Genomic DNA, 7,776 nt, shown 5'->3' on the forward strand with positions numbered 1-7,776 from the left:
CACATTATCTTGATTCCTCAGCATTGGGCTGTGAACACTTCTAGATGTTTGAGTGCACCAAAACTCTTTCTAGCTACAAGTTCCCCTTTTTGCCTCCCCCTGTCTGTGATCTCAGGACATATAAATGTACCAGTGAAATTTTCTCATGCCTTTTGCTTGTATACTCCACCTCGACCCTTAAAGGCACTTGCCCAGCAGTATTTACTCTCTCCCAGCTCCCTATCTGCTTAGTTGAGTTCTTTCTTTTGGCACTCCTCTCGTATCCTGTATGATGTGACATACCTCTCTTTTCTAGAACCCATATGTAATAAATCTTTTATTTTTATACTCTTTTTTGAGTGTAGTTTTCACTACCATGTTGGAATAACCCTTAAAGATCCTACAAGGGTGACTTGCCCATTTACAACCTCAATTCATCTCCAGTGGAAGACTGATTTATGTCTAGATTCATGATAATCTAACCTTTATGCTCTAGACATTTCATATTTAATTCTTAAAACAAATCTTAGGTAGGCATTATCATAGTTCTTAAAGTTTAATTCTTCAGTTTTTCTTACATTGTGATATGCTATTAATTTTTTAAAAAGAAAACAGGCCGCCCAATAAAATTATGCAATATAAAAATCATTTACAAAGGATATTCTTAGAGATAAAGAAGACTTAACAATATCTCAGTATTCTATAATAGGTCTGAAAAGCTTTTAAAATGAGCAAATAGTAAATATTTTAAGCTATGTGGGCTACATGGCCTCAGTCACAACTGCTCAGTTGTCTTTGTAGCAAAAGTAACTGTAGATACATGTAAACAATGGTATGTGGCTGTGTTCCAATAAAACTTTATTTACGAAAATAGATAGTAGATGGGATTAGACTTCTTGGTCTTATTTTCCATCTTCCTGTTTATTAATGTTTCCTAAAGGAATAAGACTATATATGCTGTGTGTTTGAAAAGGCTGGAGTGGTGATGACAAAAATTAAGAGGAGCATAAAAGAGATAGCATTATGAAATATATTTTTCAAAAGTCAGATTTGATATTTGCTCATGATTTTAAAGGCTACATTTTGAGAAAAAGTTTAATACTTTCATCAGTTACTATAATAAAATTGAAGACGGGAGACGGCCTCCTGTCAGGAGGAATGCACAAAATAGCACTTTAGTCATTGCAGCGTGACACCTCCTGTTAACCAGCCCTGAGATTCTCACGAATTCCACCTCAATACCAAAAGCCTCTGTCTGGCAGAGCCGATGGAAGAGCAAGAGATAATCCTTCCCAGCTGCTGGTATAATCAAGGGTTTTTGCAGGATCTTTGGGCACGCACTGAGTGAGATAGGGAGGAGCCACACTATGGCACAGACTAGGGCGCTGAAATGGATTAATAATGAACGTAGTGATTTGGCCCGTGACCCTCTAGCACATGCAGGTTGATTTGGAGGTGATACATTTCATTAGAAAGTGAAAGTGAAGTCGGTCAGTCATGTCTGACTCTTTGTGACACCATGGACGGTGGCCTACCAGGTCCATGGGATTTTCCAGGCAAGAATACTGGAGTGGGTTGCCATTTATTCAATTCAGTTGGTCGCTCAGTCATGTCCGACTCTTTGCGACCCCATGAATCGCAGCACGCCAGGTCTTGCTGTCCATTATCATCTCCCGGAGTTCACTCAGACTCACGTCCATCGAGTCTGTGATGCCATCCAGCCATCTCATCCTCTGTCGTCCCCTTCTCCTACTGCCCCCAATCTCTCCCAGCATCAGAGTCTTTTCCAATGAGTCAACTCTTCTCATGAGGTATACTGGAGTTTCAGCTTTAGCATGATTCCTTCCAAAGAAATCCTAGGGCTGATCTCCTTCAGAATGGACTGGTTGGATCTCCTTGCAGTCCAAGGGACTCTCAAGAGTCTTCTCCAACACCACAGTTCAAAAGCATCAATTCTTCGGCACTCAGCCTTCTTCAAAGTCCAACTGTCACATCCATACATGACTACTGGAAAAACCATAGCCTTGACTAGACGGACCATAGTCGGCAAAGTAATGTCTTTGCTTTTGAATATACTATCTAGGTTGGTCATAACTTTTCTTTCAAGGAGTAAGCGTCTTTTAATTTCATGGCTGCAATCACCATCTGCAGTGATTTTGGAGCCCAAAAAAATAAAGTCTGACACTGTTTCTACTGTTTCCCCATCTATTTCCCATGAAATGATGGGACCAGATGCCATGATCTTCGTTTTCTGAATGTTGAGCTTTAAGCCAACTTTTTCACTCTCCTCTTTCACTTTCATCAAGAGGCTCTTTAGTTCCTCTTCACTTTCTGCCATAAGGGTGGTGTCATCTGTATATCTGAGGTTATTGATATTTCTCCCAGCAATCTTGATTCCAGCTTGTGTTTCTTCCAGTCCAGCTTTTCTCATGATGTACTCTGCATAGATGTTAAAGAAGCAGGGTGAAAATATACAGCCTTGACGTACTCCTTTTCCTATTTGGAACCAATCTGTTGTTCCATGTCCAGTTCTAACTGTTGCTTCCTGACCTGCATACAGATTTCTCAAGAGGCAGGTCAGGTGGTCTGGTATTCCCATCTCTCTCAGAATGTTCCACAGTTTATTGTGATCCACACAGTGAAAGGCTTTGGCATAGTCAATAAAGCAGAAGTAGATGTTTTCTTGGAACTCTCTTGCTTTCTCCATGATCCAGGGGATGATGGCAATTTGATCTCTGGTTCCTCTGCCTTTTCTAAAACCAGCTTGAACTTCAGGGAGTTCACGGTTCATGTATTGCTGAAGCCTGGCTTAGAGAATTTTGAGCATTACTTTATTAGCATGTGAAATGAGTGCAATTGCGTGGTAGTTTGAGCATTCTTTGGCATTGCTTTTCTTTGGAATTGGAATGAAAACTGACATTTTCCAGTCCTGTGGCCATTGCTGAGTTTTCCAAACTTGCTGGCATATTGAGTGCAGCACTTTCACAGCATCATCTTTCAGGATTTGAAATAGCTCAACTGGAGTTCCATCACTTCCACTAGCTTTGTTCATAGTGATGCTTTCTAAGGCCCACTTGACTTCACTTTCCAAGATGTCTGGCTCTAGATTAGTGATCACATCATCATGATTATCTGGGTCGTGAAGATCTTTTTCCTACAGTTCTTCTGTGTATTCTTGCCACCTCTTCTTAATATCTTCTGCTTCTGTTAGGTCCAGACCATTTCTGTCCTTTATCGAACCCATCTTTGCATGAAATGTTCTCTTGGTATCTCTAATTTTCTTGAAGAGATCTCTAGTCTTTCCCATTCTGTTCTATTCCTCTATTTCTTTGCATTGATTGCTAAGGAAGGCTTTCTTATCTCTTCTTGCTATTCTCTGGAACTCTGCATTCAGATGCTTTTATCTTTCCTTTTCTCCTTTGCTTTCCGCCTCTCTTCTTTTCACAGCTATTTGTAAGGCCTCCCCAGACAGCCATTGTTCTTTTTTGCATTTCTTTTCCATGGGGATGGTCTTGATCCCTGTCTCCTGTACAATGTCACGTACCTCATTCCATAGTTCATCAGGCACTCTATCTATCAGATCTAGGCCCTTAAATCTATTTCTCACTTCCACTGTATCATCATAAGGGATTTGATTTAGGTCATACCTGAATGGTCTAGCGGTTTTCCCTACTTTCTTCAATTTAAGTCTGAATTTGTCGATAAGGAGTTCATGATCTGAGCCCCAGTCAGCTCCTGGTCTTGTTTTTGTTGACTGTATAGAGCTTCTCCATCTTTGGCTGCAAAGAATATAATCAATTTTATTTTGGTGTTGACCATCTGGTGATATCCATGTGTAGAGTCTTCTCTTGTGTTGTTGGAAGAGGGTGTTTGCTATGACCAATGCTTGTTCTTGGCAAAACTCTTTTAGTCTTTGCCCTGCTTCATTCTGCATTCCAAGGCCAAATTTGCCTGTTACTCCAGGTGTTTCTTGACTTCCTGCTTTTTCATTCCAGCCCCCTTTCATGAAAAGGACATCTTTTTTGGGTGTTAGTTCTAAAAGGTCTTGTAGGTCTTCATAAAACCAATCAGCTTCAGTTTCTTCAGCATTACTGGTTGGGGCATAGACTTGGATAACTGTGACATTGAATGGTTTGCCTTGGAGATGAACCGAGATCATTCTGTCGTTTTTGAGATTGCATCCAAGTACTGCATTTCGGACTCTTTTGTTGACCATGAGTGCTACTCCATTTCTTCTGAAGGATTCCTGCCCGCAGTAGTAGATGTAATGGTCATCTGAGTTAAATTCACCCATTCCAGTCCATTTTAGGTCGCTGATTCCTCGAATGTTGACGTTCACCCTTGCCATCTCTTGTTTGACCACTTCCAATTTGCCTTGATTCATGGACCTGACATTCAAGGTTCCTATGCAATATTGTTCTTTACAGTATTGGATCTTGCTTCTATCACCAGTCACATCCACAACTGGGTATTGTTTTTGCTTTGGCTCCATCCCTTCATTTTTTCTGCAGTTATTTCTCCACTGATCTCCAGTAGCATATTGGGCACCTAATGACTCGAGATTCCTCTTTTGGTATCCTATCATTTTGCCTTTTCCTACTGTTCATGGGGTTCTCAAGGCAAGAATACTGAAGTGGCCTGCCGTTCTGTTCTCCAGTGGACCGCATTCTGTCAGACCTCTCCTCCGTGACCCGCCCGTCTTGGGTTGCCCTGCAGGCGTGGCTTGGTTTCATTGAGTTAGACAAGGCTGTGGTCCTAGTGTGATTAGTTTGACTAGTTTTCTGTGAGTATGGTTTCAGTGTGTCTGCCCTCTGATGCCCTCTTGCAATATCTACAATCTTACTTGGGTTTCTCTTACCTTGGGCGTGGGGTATCTCTTCACGGCTGCTCCAGCAAAGCACAGCCACTGCTGCTTACCTTGGATGAAGGGTATCTCCTTCCTGACCTTCAAAGTGGGATAGCTCCTCTAGGCCCTCCTGTGCCTGTGCCATTTACTGGCAAGCCACAATTGTGGAACCTAATGACAGCCATTTCAAGGCGGTGTATTTTTGATGATTCATTTTCCTTCAGACTAAGTTATGAACAACCTAGATAGTATATTCAAAAGCAGAGACATTACTTTGCCGACTAAGGTCTGTCTAGTCAAGGCTATGGTTTTTCCAGTAGTCATGTATGGATGTGAGAGTTGGACTATGAAGAAGGCTGAGCACAGAAGAATTGATGCGTTTGAACTGTGGTGTTGGAGAAGACTCTTGAGAGTCCCTTGGACTGCAAGGAGATCCAACCAGTCTATTCTGAAGGAGATCAACCCTGGGATTTCTTTGGAAGGACTGATGCTAAAGCTGAAACTCCAGTACTTTGGCCACCTCATGCGAATAGTTGACTCATTGGAAAAGACTCTGAGGCTGGGAGAGATTGGGGGCAGGAAGAGAAGGGGACGACCCAGGATAGATGGCTGGATAGTATCACTGACTCGATGGACGCGAGTCTGAGTGAACTCCGAGAGTTGGTGATGGACAGGGAGGCCTGGCATGCTGTGATTCATTTGGTCACAAAGAGTTGGACTCGACTGAGCCACTGAACTGAACTGAACTGAACCCTTTCAAACCACCTAAGGTTGCATTTACAACAATAATTTATCATCCAAATATTAACAGTAATGGCAGCATTTGTCTTAATATTCTAAAATCACAATGGTCTCCTGCATTAACTATTTCTAAAGTTTTTTTTTTAATCTATTTGTTCACTGCTATGTGATTCAAACCCAGATGACCCCCCTAGTGCCAGAGATTGCACAGATCTATAAAACAGAGATAGGTACAATAAAATATCTCAGGAATGGAGTCAGCAGTATGCCATGTGATGCTACCTTAAAGTCAGAATAACCTGCATTATAGCTGTAATAAACATAAATTACTGTTCCTTGTTTTTAAATTTTCTTATCTGGTTGCTCCCCTTTTGGACCTAATCTTTTTTAGTTTTATTTTTTGTCTACCTCCTCCATTCATTCACATGCTCATCTGATAAGACTTGAGTTCTTCCAGCTTTGGACAATAAATGCTTTTAGAAACTAAAGTAGTTACAAGAGAACAGTTGCCAAAGATTCAGAATTTTTTAATTAAAAAAAATTTTTTTTGGTGTTGATTCTCTCTGTTTTTTATTTTTTTTATTTTTTTATTTTTTTAATAAACATAGTATCTCTCACTTTATTTGATAATTCCTTTTTATGCATACCAAACTATGTAACCTTTCTTTATTTTTTTTTAATTTTTAGTTTTTTATTTTTTAAATTTTAAAATCTTTAATTCTTACATGCATTCCCAAACATGAACCCCCCTCCCACCTCCCTCCCCAGAACATCTTTCTGGGTCATCCCCATGCACCAGCCCCTAGCATGCTGCATCCTGCGTCAGACATAGACTGGCGATTCAATTCTTACATGATAGTATACATGTTAGAATGTCATTCTCCCAAATCATCCCACCCTCTCCCTCTCCCTCTGAGTCCAAAAGTCCGTTATACACATCTGTGTCTCTTTCCCTGTCTTGCATACAGGGTCGTCATTGCCATCTTCCTAAATTCCATATATATGTGTTAGTATACTGTATTGGTGTTTTTCTTTCTGGCTTACTTCACTCTGTATAATCGGTTCCAGTTTCCTCCATCTCATCAGAACTGATTCAAATGTATTCTTTTTAATGGCTGAGTAATACTCCATTGTGTATATGTACCACAGCTTTCTTATCCATTCATCTGCTGATGGACATCTAGGTTGTTTCCATGTCCTGGCTATTATAAACAGTGCTGCGATGAACATTGGGGTACATGTGTCTCTTTCAATTCTGGTTTCCTCGGTGTGTATGCCCAGAAGTGGGATTGCTGGGTCATAAGGTAGTTCCACCTCCCAGAATTCTGGAAATAAAAGCAAAAATAAACAAATGGGATCTAATTAAAATTAAAAGCTTCTGCACAACAAAGGAAAATATAAGCAAGGTGAAAAGACAGCCATCTGAATGGGAGAAAATAATAGCAAATGAAGCAACTGACAAACAACTAATCTCAAAAATATACAAGCAACTTCTGCAGCTCAACTCCAGAAAAATAAACGACCCAATCAAAAAATGGGCCAAAGAACTAAATAGACATTTCTCCAAAGAAGACATACGGATGGCTAACAAACACATGAAAAGATGCTCAACATCACTCATTATTAGAGAAATGCAAATCAAAACCACAATGAGGTACCACTTCACACCAGTCAGAATGGCTGCGATCCAAAAATCTGCAAGCAATAAATGCTGGAGAGGGTGTGGAGAAAAGGGAACCCTCCTACACTGTTGGTGGGAATGCAAACTAGTACAGCCACTATGGAGAACAGTGTGGAGATTCCTTAAAAAATTGCAAATAGAACTACCTTATGACCCAGCAATCCCACTTCTGGGCATGTAACCTTTCTTTAAAGTCACATTTTAAGTGGACCAAATGTACTGACCCCTTTCTTGAATACTGGTATATCATTAATGGAAGGAATGGTGTTTCACGCTATTATCAGAGTATTCATAGAGTAGTGCATTAAGACAGGAGGTTAAAGATCTAAAAATAATGAGCAATCAGTACAAAACCATATTTAGATTCCCAGGTGTAACACTGCAATATCGTCTGAATCCTATTCCTGAAGGAATAGGACACATTTACAGCAATTAAACAACACTCCCTTTTATCTCATGAAATGCTGAAAATCTGTTTTTGCAATCAGCAGCAATTATTGATACATTATCCCATTTTCCCTCTTAGGAT

The 7,776-nt window shown here is 40.3% G+C and overlaps 1 pseudogene; it reads left to right on the forward strand.

Moving 5' to 3' along the window:
- Window positions 1-1,346: 1,346 nt before the first annotated feature.
- LOC138930713 (ubiquitin-conjugating enzyme E2 D3-like) lies at window positions 1,347-5,873 on the forward strand (annotated as a pseudogene).
- Window positions 5,874-7,776: the final 1,903 nt, after the last annotated feature.

The sequence above is a fragment of the Ovis canadensis genome, chromosome X (assembly GCF_042477335.2).
Source record: "Ovis canadensis isolate MfBH-ARS-UI-01 breed Bighorn chromosome X, ARS-UI_OviCan_v2, whole genome shotgun sequence".
Taxonomy (NCBI): Eukaryota; Metazoa; Chordata; class Mammalia; order Artiodactyla; family Bovidae; genus Ovis; species Ovis canadensis.